We start from the raw sequence: 18,307 nt of genomic DNA on the forward strand, positions 1-18,307 counted from the left end.
GTTGTGACTGCTTTAGCAATATTACTTGATGACAGAAAGATAACATACTATCTTTTTAATGAATAAATGAATTAAGTTTAGATCTGTGGTTGAATGATAAATCTATAATCCCTATCAGGGGTATGTGTGTGTGTGTGTGTGTGTGTGTGTGTGTGTGTGTTTGTGTGTGTGTGTGCATGTGTGTGTTGGTGCTATTTATATTCTTCTGTGTAATTATATGGAATCTAAAAAATTACAAAATTCAGTGTAGAATTGTAAGAGAAACATATGAAAGACTGCTAGCAATTTTGCTTTTCAACTGGATGTTTTAGTGACATTAGTTTTGGCAGCCTTTAACAACAAAACAGCATTATCTTAATAAATATGATTTGTTTGTTTTTACAAATAGCATTTCAAAAGCATTAGGTTCAGTATTAAAAAATAGAGCTGACTCTCTTTGGGGAGTATTGGTAGAGGCTTATACCATATTCCTACTTTGTTTAAAGCGTTTTATATAATTGAATTATGGAACATATCCACTGAATAGTGACAATGCCTGTGTTGTTAGTATTTTTGTTTAAAAGTATAAGAATTGACCCCTGACTGACTACACATGTGAGGTGTAGTCCAATTTTATAGTGTTGGATTTCTCTTTAAATGATGTTTCTATGTAGGTTGAGTTTCTGACAGTTATATTAGGATTCATTGTATATTCCTTCCTTGTAAAATAAAATTAACTGCCAGGATTATGTATGGCAAATCCAAGTCTCCTTTGAGCCCTCAGCTCTAGGGACAATGTACATGTTCTTCTATTTGGAAGCTGGCCCACTCCACTGTGACTAAGAAATGAAATGATGTGAGGACTATTACATACTTAAAGTTTTCATAGTGGATTAGAATAGCATTACTTAGCACAGGTGTTGTTTAATTGGGATTCCCTGGGAAAATTCAGCACTGTATTCAGTAACAGGCAGCTTTCCACAGGAGAGGAGGAATGATCCAATGTTAATTTATGAGCTGTAGCACGAAACAGGGGAATGGGGTCTGGTTTGGGGGACTGTTGCTTCTCTTCTTTGAAAGACATTTCCTGTTGACCATTAGCATGGGATTGCGGTATCCTGTTTTTAAAATTCATTTCATTACTTATTGCAGACTAAAATATGGAAAGGCCTCAGACAGAATTGGCTAGGACTGATTTATACTTTCATATCATACAAAATGGTTTCCAACTGTCCTGTTTTTGAAATAAACAGAATTATTCTTTTGTAAGAATAGATATAGATATTAAATATCAATATCTTAAGTAGTAGAGAAAATGCGATGCCTAAGAGGCAAAGTGCACTAAGGAGGCCCCTTGGTGAGGCCTTGTAGATGTCTCCAAGCCTTGAAGGCAGAGACCAGAAATAACATCCACCACATATTATGCCAAGATATCGTGAGGGAGTTCTTAAACCGTTCTTGTAGCACGAGGCAAAGCACAGAACAGTGAGTGAACGTAGCTTCAACAGAGGTAGGGATTGGAAAATGGAAAGCAAGTGATATAATAATAACTCATCATTATTTTACCGACTCCATCCTCAGAAAGACCGATTTTCTGACAAATGGGCGATCACAGAACTGAGACATGGCCACGTCTAGCATCTGGGCTGCCTGGATGTCCCTTTCCTGCACGCAGTTCTCTTCTCCACAGGCCACCTGGGGTCTGTCTGCTTTCTTGAGTCCTTTTGTCCTACCCCGGTCGCTAATGCAGAGAACAGGCCAGAGAGGAACCAGAGTTCGAAGTCAGCCTTGAGCAGAGGTCACTGCAGAAAGGTGATAGCCAGGAAAGGAGCGGACTCCACACCCCGTGTCCCTTCCAAGCCGTTCCTTTGACTATTGCTTTTGGGACTCGGTAACCGGAATTTCCTCGTCCAAGGAGCTGCAGGAATCTTTGACCTGAGCTTTGTACTCTGCTGGGAGAATGCGTCCTCTCTCCCTCCATTCCAGACTATTTGTTTCGGTTTGCAGTGTTAGTTCTCATTCTACTTAGCCCGGATCTCAGGCTTCAGGTTGTGCCTCTCAGGGCTCCTCTGCCCTCCCCCCCCCCCCCCCCCGGGGAATCCTCCTTTTGCTCTCCTTTCTGGTTGGTACTCTCAGGAAGTCGCCTAGGCTGCCGGGGCGAGCGCCAGCCCGGTGGTGTCTCCACAGCCCCGAGCCGCACGCAGTCTTCTGCTCGACCTCAAGGTGGCGACTTAGGCACGTAAACAAAGCTCCGCTAAGCCGACTGTCGGCATCCAGGGGTTCATCCACGTATCCCACTTTCCCCGCTGCTCTCCAAAGGGCCGAAATGATTGTCAAAGGGGCCTCAGTCTAGCTGGGAAGTTGGATGTGCGCGCGCGCGCGTGTGTATGTGTGTTTGTGCGCGCGCGCGCGTGTGTGTCCGCGCGGACGCCGAGGTGGTGGGTAGTGGAGAAGGGATGGAACCCTTGATGGAACGAACCCGTTTGCGAAGCTGCGAGCCTCCTTTGCAGCCCTTGAGCCCGCCTGCAGACTGACCGGCCCGGCTCGGGTACTTGTCCCTGCCGGCAGCCCCTCAAGCCTAGATCAGTGCGCAACTGACAGAAGGACCCGCGGGTCCCACAGCTGTCGCCAATAGATATGCTAATCTCGCTCTGATGACACCCGCGGTGTATGCGTGGAAAGAACTGGAAAATAAAGCTTTCGTCGTGTTTACGCTCTCATCCCGGGTGCATGCCACTGGCCCGAGTAGTAGGGGTTGTTAGGAGTGAGGAAGAGAGACACAGTGAAAGAATAAACGTAACGACAGCCGTGCAGTCTTACCTCTCGGACGAAAGGACACGGTTCCTAGAACTGAGATTTCCAAAGCCAGTCTGCATCCCAGCTGTTTCTCCTGTAGGCGCTTTCCTGCCCAACATCGCCTTCTGACTAACTTGGACAAGGCTGTGGCTGCCCCCCTCCTTTCATCTACCCCCCTTTTCTTTCCAGACATTCCCTAAACTCAACCCAGGGCATAGCCAGAAGTCGGTTCAGTACAGAGCTTCTATTCAATCGGGGAGGGGGCGGGCTGGGGAAATCTCGTAGGCAGATGGAAGAAGTACATGGTTACAGGATTTTGGAGGGGTGCATAGGAATGGCATGGGGTTTTGGTCGCAGAGAAGGGCGAGTTCTCTTAGTTCGTCCAGCTTCAGGTAAGGGTCTCAGATTCCAACTGCCCTCCCGCAGAGCTGCAGGGACGGACGTGAGTGGAGGGCGCTCCTCATTTGATCACGAGGAGTGGAGGTGGGCGGGTGGAGAAATGGACCCTGGAACGGCTCCGCGGACACATATTGTCTAGGTTGATGTCTTGCCGGCTCTATGCTGCTGCCTCTGGGAGCTTTTGAGCAAGGTAGTACCCGCTAGGCTTTTCTCCATTTCTCTGCCCACTCCTTTCTGCTATGTGTTTAAAAAAGAAGTGAATACCCTGCGAAAATAAGTTTAAAAATCTTTCTCTGACTTTCCATTTAAGATGTCAAAAGGATTAAATAAATGAAAGTTTATTTGACGGGGGAGTTTACCCAGAGACTCAGCGACATCTCTGGTCTTTGGCCTTATTCTAATTCCATGGTGGTAATTACCCTTCGTTTCTTTAAGTGCAATAGATTTATTGCCTTAGAGACTATGCACAGTTTGATTGAATTATTCATTTTTTTCTTTGGTGTAGACTGCATCTGGGGACTCTGATGTGACGTGTAGATTTTTTTTTCAGGAACAAAGGGAATGTGGAAATGAAAGAGAGAGGGAGAGAGAGGCTGGCAGATGTAATGAGACGCGGTGAAGGTGTACGCAGACTGGCACTCCCACTCCTCCCTTCTGCTCTCACTGCAGCCCTGGGTAACTCGCAGGCTAACACAAACAGCTTTTCTCCCGCAGCCTGCCCTCTGTCACTGTAAGTACATCAGCCTTCTCTTATCAGCATGCAGATTCCAGCCACGCACTCCCCTAGCTTTGGTTTCCACCTTAGACAGCAGAGGCACATTTGAAAATTAACTTTCCTAAGCTGGGAAAGGCATGTCTGCGAAACTTATCTTTTATTTATCTTTCCTTTTCTTTGAAAAAAAAAAAGTTCATGCATTTTTACCACTCTTCCCCAACTTCCTTTGTGGCATTGCTCTGCTGTTACTGTCGCTGTGGCTGTGGTCTTCCCAACAGGATGACACACAGATTCAAATGAAATTTAGCCTTATTCTCCATCTATTTAAAGTTGAGGGACCATGCCTGGTCCCTTTGCTAAATGATGCCTTAAAGACTGCAGAGCATTAATCACAGTTTGCCTTTTACGTTTATTGCTGAAACAGGAGTTCCGACTTGTTTGGGGCGCCGTCCCAAGGGCATACTTTCTTGGGAGTTTGGGTTATCAGGCTACTCCAAACTTAAATGAACTATTAGAGTGTTGGGATGTTTGTTATCCTGATTTAAGAAAACCAATTGCGCAAACTTTTCTCCTTTCAGTAAAGTTTTTAACTCCTCTCTTTTACATCCTTTCACCTGGTCTCCGTTTTAGTGAAAGTTTTCCTCTGTGTTTTGGGGTGAATGACCTTTAATGCTTGCCCTGTTTAAACACTATGAATCCTTTCATGCAAGAAGTTAGCACCCTTAGGATGAAGTCATGTAGGTTTGAATTATCTGCCCGCCGGGCTGCTGTAGGAAGACTTTTAAAGCCGGAATTCGAGATTTTAACGGCCGTTCTGATTTTCTTTTTTTTTTGCGTCGGTGTTTTAAATGTTAGCTTCTGGAGCAAAGTTAATTGCGTTGCTCTTCCCAGATTCAAGGGGGGACCTCTTTCCAGGAACTGTGCGCGTCTTGTCTTTGCGAGTTCATGCCTTTTCTCTGGAGGTGCGAGGGCAAACTTAGCAAAGTTTTTCTGGTCCGTGCGCGCAGGAACAATAGCACCGCACTGGGGCAGCGACCCGCCTTGAGGCAGGTAAGTCAGCTCCACCCGCCCGGTCCTTCTTCCATCCTTCCTTCCTCCCTCCTTTCCAGGAACTAGCAGGGGTCTAGCACAGCGAGAAGCTCCTACTTTGAGGAGAAATGAGCTTTTGTGCTCCGGGATCTGGCTGCTAAGTCTGGGTGCTTTCTACCTTTCAGCGGACCTCTCAGAGCCCCGCAGGCCGGATCAGACCAGGTGGAGAGACCGGTACCTCACGTGCGGGCCGCTCCCTCCGTCTCATCCACTGTTTGGCGGTGCCTGCGTCCCAGGCTGCCGGTGAAACCCTTACCAAGCACTCCCGCCCCCAGGGCCACGTGTCACCCGGTGCACTGCCTGAAGTGTGACTTCGAGATCCCAAACTTTAGTTTCCTCTTTTTTAAGGGATCACTGTTGGCGATCTGCTTCGTGTTCCCTCCTTAACAGTCTACTTTGGAACTAGTTTATTAGTTAAAATCTGAAGAGGGTTTCTGCCGCTCCTTTTCAGAAGCCTGGGTAGCAGGGCCTTGGAGGATAGAGGTTTTGTTACAGGCAGAGGCCTGTACTCTTGGTGAGGGGGGTGGTGGTCTTTCCTACCACAGTCTTGAGTCCCTTGAGATTTAAACAGGTTGGCTCGCCAGTGTTTGGAAAACAAAATTTGTTCCCACCAATGGGAAAGACCTCTTAGGTGCCACAGTATTTCTGTCCCTGAGGCTCCTTTTGGGTGCATTTCTTGACGAATTGAACTTTGACATTTAATCTACCCCTTCTCTCTGCAGGCATTTAGGACAGGACTTTTGATTTTGACCTCTTTGGGTTTGGGGAGACTTTTTGACCTCTGTGTTTGAGTTATAGGGCAGGCATCTGTAGAGTGCAAGGCTCAGAGCCAAGCACTTGACCAGGTCAGCAGACCTCTGCCTACTCCCACACACAATTGGAAGAGATTTCTGAGCTGGTCGGAGCTTATGCCTTGGTCGTCAGAAGTCAAGTAAAGGAGACCCCGTACTTTTAAGAGTTGGCCTGCAAAGTGCTGGGAGGAGGTACTCATTTGGGCCTCTAGACTCAGATGCTTAGAGACATACTTTCCAGGGTAGCTAGTTGCTGTGGGTGTGGGGAGCAGGTAATTTCTTGTCTAGGACTCATTCTCTTAACCAACCAACCAACCAACCAACCATCCATCAATAAGTCAGTTTAGCACACAATCCCTTAACTCCACATACCAAAGCATCTTATTTCCAATTGACACAGAAATAGCTGGTTTTGCCTTCCACACTACTGATTCTAAGTGATCCTCTCCACCTTTATTGTTATTTTTAATCTTTCTTTTCTTTTGCTGGACTTTATATGGAGGCAATATGGAGTACTCATAAAGAAGCCAAGATATTGTTGGTATGTCAGCTTCTTCCATTTTTTTACACCTGTTTGTAAGTATTCTCTCCTTTTCCTTGGAAATTAGTGTAACAGAGATGAGATTTTTTTCTCTTCTTTATTTTTACCAGTTAATTTATGAGAGGTCTTCCTCTTGTTGGTAATTTTATATTGCCACAAATTTCCTAACCATGATTTTCCTAACCATGGTTCTGGATGCCTTTCTTGTAGTCTAGATCTCAGCTTAAGGGATGTCTTAAAGTGGCCATCTCATATCAATTTCTACACAGTAGAAGCCTTTTCAAATCCCTGCAAGTAAGGCTGGTTCATCAGAACTGCTGTCCAAGCACTTAATCTCGATGCTGCTTTGATTCTCCACTGACTTTAGGTTCTAGAGTCTAGAGTGTTTCTTTGGGCCTGGGTTAAGGTCAGCCAACTTAGTCTTGTACACACTGCCTCTTGTTGGCTCTCTGGTGATGTAAAAACTACTTTTCTCATCTCTATTTCATTCTCTCTTTTATTCTGTATCTTGACTACCAAATACCACCATTATTACCTTCTTTATTGTTCTTTTTTTTTTTTCCATTGAAATAGCTTCAGGTTTCTCCTCCTTTAGGCCATTCTATACCCTTCATATCCTTCATCTACTTTACACACAAATCAAAGGGAATCTTTAATTTGTGTAAGGCTTTTGGGGGGCATCTTTTATTAAACCAATTTCTATGTTTTCCTTAAGCAATTACATGTGCTATCCCGAGTGACTAAAAACTCTTCATCATCTGTGCCTTTAAGTCACTCCTCTAGAAATTTCTTCTCCAAAATATTTATGAACTTGAAGGAATTAACAGATATTACCCACTCAATTTATGCATGAGACTTATTCATGTAATAAGTGTGGAACTATTGTATTTATTGTTCGAAAGGTATGAATTCTTTTAGTGTCTTATCATTCATAATAATTTTAATCCATAAACTCCATATTCTATATATTTTCACCACACTGACACCTACATAAATTAGGAGTCTACTATCAATTACTTTTCTTTTTTCCTTCCAATTTATTCTCCTCTGTCCTTTAAAATAAGTTTTTCTTACTGGGATTCAACTAACACATGACATCATTTCTACTTCCCTTATCTATCTTTCTTTTCCTCCCCTGTGTTCCCTTCTTATTGTTCACCCTAACTTTCACCCTCCTTTCCTTCTTGGTCTGCTTCAATCTTGTCCTTCACCTCCTGTGTTTCTCTTGTGAATCACTTTTGTGGTCCAGTTCTATAACTCAGTCCTTCTTAGCATCCACCCATGCCTTCTTCTGTCATCTAACTTTTCCAGAGCACTGGCTTCTATTCATACATTTCCTCTTCCGTTGAACTTCCTCACTTCTCTCCGTTTGGTACTTTGCTGCCCCCCTCCCACTTGCCTAAGTTCCCCTCCTTTTCAGTTTGCCTTTTTCTTCATTCCTTTTCCAGCAGTCCGGACTCTTAGTGCTTCTTTGGCCCTTTCTCTACAGCCGTCTCTCCTCCACCTAATAGTTGTTCCAATTCCCCTGTGACCCCACAAGTTGCCCTCTTCTTTATCCCTTCCAAGAGTGACTTTCCTCCGTCTCCAGGCTCCTTCTCTAATTCCAACCTCGGTCTTGCAGGTCTCTGGGCCGAGCTCCCGCCGGCTCTTTCGCCTCTGCCTCCCTCTTTCCCCTCCTTCTTCGTTCCCCAGCCCTTCCCCCTCCCTCCTAGCTTCCCCGCCTGGCTCGCTGCCTCCCTCGCCTCTTGTCTCATCTTGCCTGTGTTGTCTGGGAGGGGAGCCCTGCCTCCTCTCCCTCGCTCAGATCAATGCCCTGGCCACTCACTTTCTGATGTTGCACGACGGGAAATGCTTTGAATACTTACGACATGGCCGCGCGCACTGATTGCCAAGATTGACAGCACTAACCATCGCCTTCATTTGTTTTCAGGGGGGGAAGCCCCTAGTCACCCCGCTCAGCGCGCACCTCTTGGCACCCCGTCGGCAAACTTCTGCCGCTCAGCGATCCCCCCCCCCCGCCCGGGGCAGGACACCCCCGCAGACTTGAGTTAACGGGCTGCGGGGCCGCGGCGTTCGGGGGTTATGCTCCCTTACTCCCCAGGCTGTGCTAGTTGACCTAACATCGACTCTCCTTTAAAAACATTTTTTTTGTTTGTATCTTTCCCTTTTTCTTTAATGCCATTTACTCCCGCGGCGCAGCGCACAAGGAGCCCTCCCGTGCGGTACCTTCCTGGAGCCCTCCCAGGTAACCGGGACGGAGCGAGAGAGCGAGCGATCCGGAGAGCGAGGGAGGCAGAGCGAGAGCGCGCGGCCCGAGTGTGAGCTACCTGTTGGGGAGTCGGAGCGTGCTGAGGACCAGAGCCGAGGCTGGGCCCCAGCGCCGGCCCCCAGCGCCTCCCACTCCGGCCCTTCCGGGAAGCTCCCGGGTTAGTTTCTCGGAGCTGGGACTGTGGGGCTGCAGTAGGACAGGCGGAGGGACGAGAGCCGAGAGAGCGCAGCCCTGAGAGGGCGCGGGGAGCCCGGGAGCCGCGGCTGCCCAGCCGGGGCGGGTTTCCGTACTTGGCTCGGGAGGGGAGGGGGAGGAGCGGGAGGAGGGCGCTCCGCCGGGCCGACGCGGAGCGGGAGTGGAGGTAGAGAAAGGGGCCCGGGCGCCAGCCGCTCGCTGGTGGACGCGCCGATCCCCAGGATGCGTCCCCCTCTCCGAGAGTTGTGCCTTGTTCCGGAGGCGGTGACAGATCTGCGTGGCGGGCTTCTGGTTTTCTTGCCCCCCCCACCCCAAAATCCACTCTGAGAAAACACATGTTGTAGCTGTAGATAACTGTGCGTAGGACACTGAGGCAAAAGGGCAGGGAGGAAGACAGACAACGCAACCTTTGACAACAGAAAGCTGTTATCGCCATCCTAAGTATTCGTCCGGAAATCTGTCTGCCCTCACGGCCCACCTTATTCCTCCACCTCCGCCTCCCTAAATAGATATTCTAATCTTTATAACTGGGAACGATATGAAAACGAAGTCAGGTGGCTTACAGAATGAATGTGTAAGTCTCCGGGAAGTTTGAGGTAGGTATTTCATGGAAGTTCTCTCAAGTGTGGGATGGAGGAAGCTTGTGTTGTGCCTGCGTGTGCGCTCTCTCTCTCTCTGTCTCTCTCTCTCTGTCTGTCTCTCTCTCTCTCTCTCTCTCTCTCTCTCTCTCTCTCTCTCTCTCTCTCTGTCTCTCTCTGTCTCTCTCTCTCTCTCTCTCCCTCTCCCTCTCTCTTTCTCTCTCCCTGTCGCCCCGCTCTCACTTTCTCTCCTTTCCCTTTCTGTCCTTCCCTCTCCCCCTCTCCCATTCCCAGGTCCCCTCTCTTTCTCCCGCTCTCTCGTCCCCTCTCTCCCTCACTGAGTGCTCTTGAGGGTTGAGGTGGGACTTCTGAGTGGTAATGCCAGTTTTCTCCACAAGAGGGCAACGTCCTGAGGGCTTTGTAAACGTATCTTGCTGCAGGCTTGCTTGGGTTTAGAGAAAGTTATAACTAAACTTTCAAAGTGATACCACGTCTTATTCCGCGATACTGAAAAATAGAGAAAAGCATACCAAAGAAAAGAGGGAAAGAAAAGTGGAGTGAGGAGAAAGAGAAAAGAGGCAGCCACCCTATCCCTGGTAGAGAGACCCAGTCACACCGAGACTAGGGGGAGGGTTGTTGTAATTGTGGGTTTGGCCGGCTGACGACTGGAGTGCCCTCCTCGGCTGTCTTAGTTGTAGCCGGAGGTCATGTAAATCGACCTTAAAAGAATGCATAAGCCATAAATTAAAGTAAACCCTCACCCCAGGGCTGATCCATAAGTAGGCAATATCCAACCTGGACAAAACGAGCTTCCTTTTCCGAGCCGACCTAAACCGCATCCCCCTCAAAGAATAGAGACTAAATGCAAAGTAAGTTTTCTAGCGAATGTTTTGTTTTCTTGAAAAGTGCTGGGTGGATTCGCCGTGTGTTTGCGATGCCATAGTTTTGGGAGCGCTTCACGTCAGCCGGGGTGTCAGCCGGGGCGCGGAGGGCTGGGCGGACCCTCTGGGCGTTTGGGCTTCTTAACTAGACATCACCCACAGTTTCGTTCGGACACCGTGGGGTTTTCTGGGGGAGGAGGACGAGGCGGCGGGGCGGGCGGGCGGGGGGGGGGCGGGGAGGGTTGACGCCGCTCGGGCGGCGAGACCTGAGGACCTCCGCCGCTTCTTCCGCCGGAGTTACGTTTACTCCGAGGAAGTTTCCAAAGAAAACCCGGGTCGCTAGAAAACGCGTGCGCTTTCTCCCCTCATCCTCTCCCCACCGCCGCTCCGCTGCAACTTCCCCGGGACTGGGCGCCAGGCGTCTCCAGCTCCTTTTGCTTCTCCCTCGTCCTCTCCCCTTCCTCGCCTGTTATTGGACTTTTTTTTTTCTTTTTAACGATCTTTTCAGGAATAAACACATCGAACTCCAAGACGGCCTGAAACCCAGTGTTAATCTGTAGTCTTCTTTTGCCCAGGACGCGGGGTGGTGGTGCCTAGCCTGATGGGGGCGTGGGTGAGGGGCAGTCGAGCCAGGCGCCGGGCAGGCTCGGCCTCGGTATTCGCAGACCCAGCGCTGTTTCTAGCCTGGCAGCTCGTCTCTAAACCCGGTCCGCATCCTCTCGGCTCCCCGCCGGGTCCCGCTGCCCGCCGGGCGGCTGGCGGGCCCAGTCCAGGGCTGGGGGCGGTGCTGCGGTCCTCCTCGGGGCCCACCCCAGTCCCGCCGCTCCCAAGAGAGCAGCCTTCTCCCGTCTCCCTGAAAGCGCTGGGCGGAGAGGGAAAGGGGCTTGTGCAAAAGCGGCTGGGTTTGGACTCAGGCGTCAGGGGGAGAGGCCGGGGCTGCGGAGGACAGATTAGCCCGGTGCCCGGCTGTGTTTCTGACGTTTTCCGGAGCTTTAAGATAAAAAAAGAATTGGTGTGTTCTGAGCAGATATAAGGTGGTTGTTGCAGGAGTGTTTTATTTAACTGTCTTACTCTGACCAAGTTTGAAAACGTTGGTCAGAATATACCAGATATTGGAGGTCGGTCCTATTTGAGGATTAAAAATAAGCCTCCCGTGGAGCTGTAGGGGCTGGGCTGTTCAAAGATGGGCTGCTGTGGGGTGCTTCTCCACGTGTGACCTCCTACGAGGCTGCAAAGTTTGGGTCTCGCGAGGCAAACTGGCTGGGCGCGGGACCCCCGCCGCACTGTTGGCGGGGCGCGCGGGTGAAGTCCCTGTCCCGAGCGCTAGTTTCGGCGCGCACTCCTGCAGCCGGCCTTTGGGCTTTGGTGAGGCGGCCCAGCCAGCAACCCAGCGGAGTAGGGACGTGAGAGTGCCCCCTTCCTCCGCCCACTGAGGTCCCCTCTCCTGCCCTTTGTAGTCACATGCCGAGCCCCCCCCCTCCCTCCGCGCTTCCAGGAGAACAGACACAGCCCCGCCCAGTCTATTTCTAGAAGGTGGGTTTGGTGAATAAAAAGGTCAAGTGGTTGGGTCGGCAAGCTGGTCCATGGAGAGGTGGGGGAGGGTAGCACGGACACCTGGCAAGGGCCGCCCTGCCTGTCCTCCCACCCCGGCTGGCGGGCCCGCCAGCCTCGGCGGGCCTTCCTAGGCCACATTCTTGCGCTAAGTGCGAGAGGCGGTGGGAAAAGCAATCTCAAAACGGCCCAGAGCCGGCGAAGCTGATCCCGCGATGGCATTTTGTTTTGAACAGTTGCTGGGGTTGACGTTTCCTCATAAGGTAAGGTGTCACTGGACAGTCGGCTGCCCAAATGCCACATGTATAATTAGCCTGCGCACTCAGCACCTCTTCTCCGAGGCCCATAGGCACGGGTTTGGCTGATCTGATCTACTCAGCTCAGTTCTGAGCTACAGAATTCCCGAGGGAGGGCTGAACTGCCCAGGACAGCCTTGGCAGGAAAGACGTTGGCAATGTAGCTTTGTCTTTGATTTCTGTTTTTCTTTTCTCCTGTATTCCTTCCCCCTCCGCCCCCTCATTTTTCAGCTAAGAAGGAACTACTGGTTAAGAGGGGTTACCCGATATCATCAATAGGGTGCAGACTGGACTGGTAAGGGAGATGCAGATAATATTGGGCAATATACTTATTCTCCATTTTCTGCCCCTCGGGAGGGCTGCTAGTGACCCATTGCACTAATCCATTAGGACCAACCAGGTTTGGCACTGTATGCCCTGGCTTGGGTAGGGACCTCAAATTTCCAGTTTGGACTGTTCACCTGTCTCCGACCCTCCCCCAGGTCTCTCAGCAAGTTAGTATCCTTGTTTTGGTTGCAGCTTCTGGTCCCCTGTTTAGGCCGAGCCGCTTGGGGCTGCTAGTGATCCTATGGGGGAGCCTGGAAAGATCTGCTCTCTTAGTCATGCTCAGCCTGGGGTTCTTAGGAGCAGTGCCATGTCCTCTCTGTCAGCTGAGATTGGTGCTTAAGCTTCCTGCCTAGCTTCCCAGATCCCAGCCTTAGGTCAGCTTTAACCCACACTCTCTGGCAGAGAACTGATTTCTGCAGCCGTGAACATGACCTTCCCTCTGTCACCCTGTGCAGTCACTGGAATTCAACACTCAGCATTAGGCACTTGCATCATTCTCTCTCCTCCCCTTGTTTCTAGGCCACTAAGACATGCCTGATACCTACGAGAAGATTTTTAAATTTCAAAACAAACAAGCAAACATTTTAAATCTCCCACAAGTTTGGTGGGACAGGGTTAGATTTTCTGTGGCAGCAAGAGTATGGTTTTGGAAGAGTGGGGGGGGGAGTAGGTATGGATTTACTAAATTTCATTTGCTTTTTATTGAATCAATGCAATATTTTCTTATAACGTGAGGAAAGTTATGACTATTTTTGACTCTTTTGGTCTATACATGTATATTATCTAGACACTTTTGAGAATATCTTTCTTAAATACAATATGTGAGCTCATGGATGTACAAATGATATGAAGATTTCTTTCTCCTACATTTTGAAAGCCCCATAGAGATAGTCCCTATTTTTAAAGAAAGATTAAACAATCAAAAAATCATTGAAATTTAGAAATCAAATGTATGTTAACTTATTAGATCTAGTTATGACAAAAGACATAGTAAATAACCAGGATCCAGATATCAAGTATAGTTTGATAATTCTTTAGGCAAATTGACATTCATAGTTATTTTTCTCATATATTGCTAGCACCTTCTATCCCTATATATTCTTCCATATTCCTTTAATTCCTTTTAGTGTCAAGACTAGGAAGTTTTTTATTACTTATTCTGTTTATTGTTGCTTTTATTTATTGTATTAAAATCAATGAAAAGAAACTTTTCCTTGGTATATATGTATTTTATAAATGCAACTTAAAAATTTTTACAGCAAGATATAAATTCCCATAGACAACATTACTTAATATTGTGAAAATGAATTTAATATATTAGTAATAAAGCATGTCTTAAGCTGATTAAAATATAACTAAATATCTAGATGAGTGAGGTTCAGTAGGATGAGAGTATTGTTGGTTGAGCATCTTTATTAGTAACAGAGTACAACAACTGTTTTTTATTAGAAGGGAAAAGCATATATTTACATTATCATAATACAAGGAAATGTTTCTCTTACAGAGCTTCAAAATGTATTGCTTTAAACACACAAATGATGAATTTTGGTGACAGTATTGAGATTTTTGTCTGCTATTTTTGACCTGTTTTAAGAATTACTAAGTTATTGGTCATCGATCAAATTGTAATGCATATTCATTTTATGGAAGAAGTCAGTGGTGTTTTAAACAATTTTCTTTCAATTAATAAAATAGGTACTGGATGAAATGAATTTTCTTTTGAGCAAGGCTTAATACACAGTAGCCTTAATTCTTACTCTAAATATTTTCTATACTTTTCAGCTTTGCTAGGTTTTGTATCTTTTTTCATGTTTGAAAGAATATTTTTTTTTTAGTGAGAGAATGTGCATCTGTATTTTTTGCTACTAACAAATAGCCTTTTATGAAAATGTAGTAGAGTGCACCTAAAATTTTCATCTAAGGAACTATCTGTTTAACTATAGTTTTAGGGATGCATATATATCAATAGATGTTTTTGAAGTCCAGTGAAACATTCCATCAAGCTAATGTGTCTGAGAATACCATATCAGGCACAGACAGGTACTAGAAATGATAAAACACAGATAACTTGCGGCAAGATGATTTGCAGATGGGATGTATTATCTACTGTCATGAGGTTTGAAGGGTCATATTACCATTTTTTCTCAAAATTAATCTAGGTTATTTCAACTCTCTAATAAGAGTAGATTTTGTTATAGAAACCTGTTAAAAATGAACAGAACAAATACTCGTTGCTTTTTAGATGAAGAAATAGATTATCTTTGAGTTTGTTTGGATTGCTTCTAGTTTAAGAGGTATGGCATTTCCTATTTTTTCTAACAATGAAATTAAGGCACCAGAACAATTTATATCCTTCAAGCTGATTCCATATTTTCTAGTACTTATGCCCCACTGTCAAAATACTCTACTTAAAGAAGCCAGTGCTCTGTTAGAGTATGTGAAAAATAGTTTTCATTAGGTGAGAGCCTATTTTAAATTTATATAGTGTATCTTTTTTAAGTTCTTCTGTTGTGATCTAAAAGCTGTTTTGTGAGAGCTATGTCAGAAACTTTTATCACCCTTTCATTACATATTTGTCATCCATCCTTAGGAATAGTGCTTTTTCCCCCCTCTGTTCTGTGTAAGAGGGCAAAGTTTTTCAGCTTGTTATTTTGTTTAGACACTTAGTCAAAATAGTCAGATGGTTCAAAATTTGCATTATGATTCTGATAGATCTTTTAAAGTTTTAAGTAACTGTTTGTCATAGTTTGTACAAACATATCAATTGAAGACTGTGGGTGGAGGTTAAAAATGGACTATCATTTAAACTCACTGTAGACTTTCTCACCTCCAAAACAGGTTGCCGATCTGTTTTTCCTCAATCAGTGGTAGTCTCCAGAAGAAACATGAAACCCTAAAACCTCAGAGAAGCAGTATTGATTTAATTCCTAACTGCAAATCCTTCATATCATTGCTCAAAATATCCAACTTTACACCAATATTAGCCATTCTTTTTATAGTGACACCATGCTTAGTAAAAAACTTCTAAGCACTGAGGTCAGGTGTTGAGATTGGATTCTAGTTTATTTTTTATGAATCAGATAAAGATTTCTGTGCATGGGACCATATGTGAAGATGAGAGAACAAGAACATTTCCATATCAAAGGCAATATATCTGAGGCTGCATGGTAATTAAAATGCAGTGGCTTGGACTCTGTGCACTAGCACTTAAGCAGAGCATTGCCGGGACCTTGTGCATCATGCAGGCGGTTGCCTCTAGCATACGTCTTGAAATACACTTATAATTTTGTACAAACATTTATGCCAGTCCACACTTTTCTATGGCTAATTTGTATTTCATCCAAACCATTCAAAGTAGAAGTTATTTTTTGAACTACCCCCTCATTATGGCTTTTGTGCATCAACTATTTTTATTCTAGTTGTTTGTATTTCCTTTTACCAGAATGATGGCTTGTTTATATTCAAAATCTCTTCTTGCTCCTCTAAGACCCCTAATATATCTCTCATTTTACTAGTCACTCAAAAAACTTTAATCTTTAGGGAAGATGTGAGTTATTTTCTGAGGTTAATTGTAGATGCTGCAATCTATTATAAACTAATAAACCACATTAAAAATCAACTGCTTATTTTTACTTTATAGTGCTTATATATTTGGTAGTCCTCACTAACTTTTATCGAATACAATATTGTAAAAAATCCTTCTCAAAATGCTTAAAGCAGAATTCTGAAATGTTTCTTTCTGCTTTTTAACATTATGAAACTGTACAGAGGCACTGTCATAAAATTTTTAAGTGAAAAGCAATCATTTGAAATTGTAGAAGTCTTTGTATTTATTGAAAGAGCTCTCTCATCCCATTTAAAGTGAGATATCTCATTTTATTTATTAAAAACTAAATTAGTAGCTTAACTTGTTAGTAATAGAATCATGATATAAAATCTTGACAATTGGTATCCTAATGCTTTATATATTTAAACAAATTTTTCCTCTGGTAACTAGATTGAGCTTGCTGCTTTGTGATTTTCTGATTTTTTTTCTATTTCTGTATTTTCTTTCTGTCTATGAATATTCTGCTGTAGGATGTATGGCAAGAAATTCACAGATGTATTTTATTTACTAAATTTCCATGGGCTATAAATGTTTTTAAAGATTTCTCTGGATTGAAATACATCATGTATTGAAGTCTAATAAGACATTATGAATCCATTAAGAATTGTTTGTTTTAACTATTTTGGATCAAATAACTTAAGTGTACTGATTCAGTGCTTTTAAAGAATGACACATATAAACAGATATGATAAGTATAAGATAAATGTAATGATATGATATGCTCATTACAGTATGCAAATGTCCCATATTCTGTCACTTTAAGTTCTCCCTTGGTGTCTCTCTTTTTTTTTTTTGTCCAGCAGTATCACAGGATAGTTCTTTAAATGGTATTTTTCCTGTTACCTTTTATAATATTTTGTTTCCATGATTATAAAGAGATATTCATTCAAATGCAGAAAGGGACTTTAGTGTTATTTGTGACTTTGCCTACACTGAACACAATCTCTGCTTCTTTAAATTTAGACAAAGAAAATTAAAGATGTTTCACTTTCCAAGACAATGGAAACTCAGTATGTAGAAAAAAAGCAAATGCAACATATACAAAAAGAACCCAAAATAAGACAAAACAAATGATAACAACAAAAAGAGAAGAATATAGTTTTTAAATGGAACACATTCTTTGTAATGGTTGCATGGTTTTACACTGCACAAACAGATCTGGGTAATGTAATTGAACCCTTCTTAATTTCTAGGCACCCTGAAGTGCATCTCTGAAGGCAGGAGTCTTTAATTTTTTAAGGACTTTTCTTTTCTACAGACGATAGTTGGTAGGTGAGGAAATTTAGGTGAATTACTTTGGTGCTAAAGAAATCATTGATATAATTGGGTAAGAATTGTCCCTATTCTAAGGAATAGTTCATTGTTCTTTTTTGGGAAGTTATATCAAAGGAAATAATTGTTTTTTCAATAAAAAAATCAAGGGAATGTTATAATTATCTCAGAAATACTCTGTCTCCATGAGCATGAAGTCTTCTATAAATGGGAAGTCAGCCCTGTCTAATCATACTGAATCCCCAATCCTCAATTTCTTTACCTGTAAGATGGAAGCAGGAATAATAATTAAAGAATTATTATGAATTATTATGATAGCAATTCTCTTATCATAGAATTATTGTAAGGATTACATAAAATGAATGTGAAGCATGAAGATCAGGAATTTGTATAAAATAAACATTTAATATATGCTTTCTATTACTGTTGAAGTTGTGTTATACATTATTACAGATCTGGCTTCCCATTAGAACTTTACTACATACTTGCTGTGTAATATTTGGCAAGTTACATAGCATACTTCTTAAATAAAATAGAGAGAAAGCAATATAAGTTCTGTTTTTTCTTTCCTAGAAAGAAGAATTCATCTGAATTCTACAAGACTTGGGATAGAGTCCCAAGTGACTAAAGGTAGGGTCATGATGTGCAGCCTGTAAGATTTAGTAACATTCTCATCTTAAGGACTAGAAGAGATTTAAATTTTATTTCACCTGTCATTATCCATGTAGTTTGATCATGCCTTTTCCATTCTAATCAATTAAGAATGTTTCTTTCTTTTGAATGTCTACAAAGAGAGAAATGTTATAATTATCTTTGGTTCTATATATTACAATTAACACCAGCAAGTTCTTTTTGTCCACACTACATACTTTAATATGTGCCATTTTGCTTTTAAGAAAACAGTGAAACATTTTTATTAGAATGATAGACCTGTATGTGAAACAACCAAAATTAAACTTTCATTTTTAAATTTGTTTTATTTTATTTCCTAAACTAGTTATCTGACCTTGAAAAAATTATG

General features: G+C 44.1%; 1 protein-coding gene across 3 annotated transcripts in view; it reads left to right on the plus strand.

Annotated features, from left to right (window-relative positions):
* The window catches only part of Sox6 (SRY-box transcription factor 6), a 559,138-nt gene that overhangs the window by 30,687 nt on the left and 510,144 nt on the right, over window positions 1-18,307 (plus strand). For 2 of the 3 annotated variants that reach the window (XM_090348077.1, XM_090348078.1), the window contains 2 exons: window positions 3,725-3,904; window positions 17,860-17,916. The gene's annotated coding sequence lies outside the window, so the exon portion shown is untranslated. Of the gene's footprint in view, window positions 1-3,724; window positions 3,905-11,749; window positions 11,767-17,859; window positions 17,917-18,307 lie in introns of those variants that run through there. The other variant, XM_090348079.1, reaches the window with a different exon arrangement.

Source organism: Megascapheus bottae, chromosome 16 (genome assembly GCF_031878675.1).
Source record: "Megascapheus bottae isolate mThoBot1 chromosome 16, mThoBot2.hap1, whole genome shotgun sequence".
NCBI lineage: Eukaryota > Metazoa > Chordata > Mammalia > Rodentia > Geomyidae > Megascapheus > Megascapheus bottae.